The sequence below is a fragment of the Aplysia californica genome, unplaced genomic scaffold, assembly GCF_000002075.1.
Source record: "Aplysia californica isolate F4 #8 unplaced genomic scaffold, AplCal3.0 scaffold01285, whole genome shotgun sequence".
NCBI lineage: Eukaryota > Metazoa > Mollusca > Gastropoda > Aplysiida > Aplysiidae > Aplysia > Aplysia californica.
The window spans coordinates 11,973-14,472 of record NW_004798555.1 but is presented as its reverse complement, the minus strand read 5'-3'; positions in this window follow the sequence as shown (position 1 = coordinate 14,472).

Genomic DNA, 2,500 nt, shown 5'->3' with positions numbered 1-2,500 from the left:
AGACACACATACAGACAGACAGACAGACAGGCAGACAGACATATACAATTATCAATGCAATCGTGCATAAATACATACCTAACTACTTACATAAATACAAATACGCCATAATAATAAGTACATGTATTATTATTGTTGTGTGAAGGATAGAGGTGAGTGAAAATAGGTCAGTAGGCGCAATTATAATATTAAATGAATGAAACTGGAAAGTGCCGATTGTCAACCTGGGCGCAAGGCTTCACTCCTGACAAGGTAATTTTGACTGTATAATGTGTGGCATTATCGTGAAATCAGGCGCTCGTCAAAATAATGAAATCGAAGAAAACGGCATTTTTTCACAGGTTTTGCAATTTTTTATCAAAGTTTTCGTGTTTTGGTTCATCACTTTTTTCGTCCATTTACAAACATATTTCTGTGTAGAATTTACTTTAAAACTTTGCTAAAAGGCACCCAAAATAATGTAAATTTTCAGCTTCCATGGATTCTCAAGCTATGGTAGTCGCAATGTTCAGGCGAGCATTTTCTCATTAATTTCTCCCCTGGAACCAGGCAACCCCACCAATGGCAAATATAATATATCTCGACTTTAATTAACATAGGTAGGTATTTTCTTCTTTGAAAGCAAGGCAAACGTACACTCTTTAAGACGACACAAATAAATTTACCTGAACATGCCCAAAAATTGACGAGTGCCAAGTTCCATCGCGTTGTGACACAAAATAATGAACAAGCTAGCCCTGAGAGATGCTGGGAAGTCGTGGCAGTCGACATATCATTGGCCAGCTGTTAAAAATGTGCAGTCCAAAATGTTGGGGGTGTTGTTGTTGTTGTTGTTGTTGTTGTTGTTGCCGTTGCAGTGTTTTTAAATGTTCTCATTAATACAGCTTTTTAACGTGTGGTATCAGTTGCATGTATGTACTCAAGAAATATCTTGTCGAAATTCAAATTCTAAATGCTGAAAAAAAGCTAGGAAAAATACATACCGGTAATGTAGCTACAATAGTTTAAAAGAATTAAATGCTTTTTCCCCCCTTTTTTAAGTATCAGTAAGAGTTTCACGACACTTGCTACACAATAAGGTCATGTAAGTGCCGAAGAATAGATGTGTTATAAGAGAGTAACAAACACACAAAAAGGAGGAGAGATCAGGACGATAGATGTTTGATAGGAAAGAAGGAGCAAACCACACCACAGCACCCGCCAACCACCCACTTAAATACTTCTTATTTCTCTCTCCGGCAAAACTTTGCTTTTTGGGCTTGGTGCTTTTGAACAGCCGGCCGACGGTATTGGGAATATAGGAGATGTAGATAGGTCGCTGCCTTAGAATTACAAAGATCTATCTGCTCAGAAGCTAGTTTTTAAAAAAAATTGGCGTCAAAGATGTTGAGTTTTACAACACGTCAAGCGTTTTCGAATGCAATTCTTGATAACGACTCCAAATAAACTGACGATTTTGATAGAGCACCCCGGGGTGAAAGGCACACTGTATTCCAGAAGAATGACTGGAATCAGTCTATCCGACAAAATGAATTTCCCTGCTTGAGACTCGAACTTGCATCTTTGTTTCTTCTTTTTCTTCTTCTTTTCTTTGTATATTACTGTCTACTAACACTGACTTCTAATCGTCGCACATATAGGACCTAACTTTGTTGTAAGTGCCTTTAAATACCTTATGCATTTGCGAGAGCCGTAAAAACTAATCAAAACAAACGCTTACTAAAAGTATACCTTAAACTAAAACTAATGGTGCAAAGCAAAAGGTAACTAAGTACATGAAGTAGTTCCAAAATCATTGCCAAATTGCTAATGTAGGCTAAATGCCGTTTATACAAGATGTATGAATGTCCTTGAGTGAACAGACAGGAAAGTGTTGTCCTTTTGGTGCTGGAATCATTGCCAAATTGCCAGTGAAGGCCAACATCAATCAGTGCAAGATGTATGAATGTCCTTGAGTAACCAGACAGAAAAAATAATGTTGTCCTTCTGATGCTATTCCGGTGATGAGTAAATGGGTGTTTCTCCCTGTTTCCCTCTTGGTCATTTCGGTCTCATGTTTCATTCATGAGGATCAGTGGCGACAACCGCGAATGTTCTGCGATAATCACTTTTATCCACAAACGAGGAAGTGAACCGAGGAATCAGCAGAAATGTGGGATACGTTGAGTGGAGGAAGAGGGGAGGGGGAGGGCAGTATGTGTGCTTGCTTGTGGGACGGGGGTGAGATGTATGTTAAACAAGGGATAGTTAGTAGGGGGACGAGGGACATGGTGACGTGGAAGTGAGCGAGCGACCCACAGACAGACAGACGTACAGATAGACAAACAAGTAGATAGGCAGACACACACACAGGAAACTAATAAACAGACAGAGAAAGAGAAGGACAAACGTACAAACGAACAAGCTCACAAAAGTACTAGCAGTCGAAAAAGTAAAGTAAACAGGATGAAGAGAGAGAGAGAGAGAGAGAGAGAGAGAGAGAGAGAGAGAGAGAGAGAGA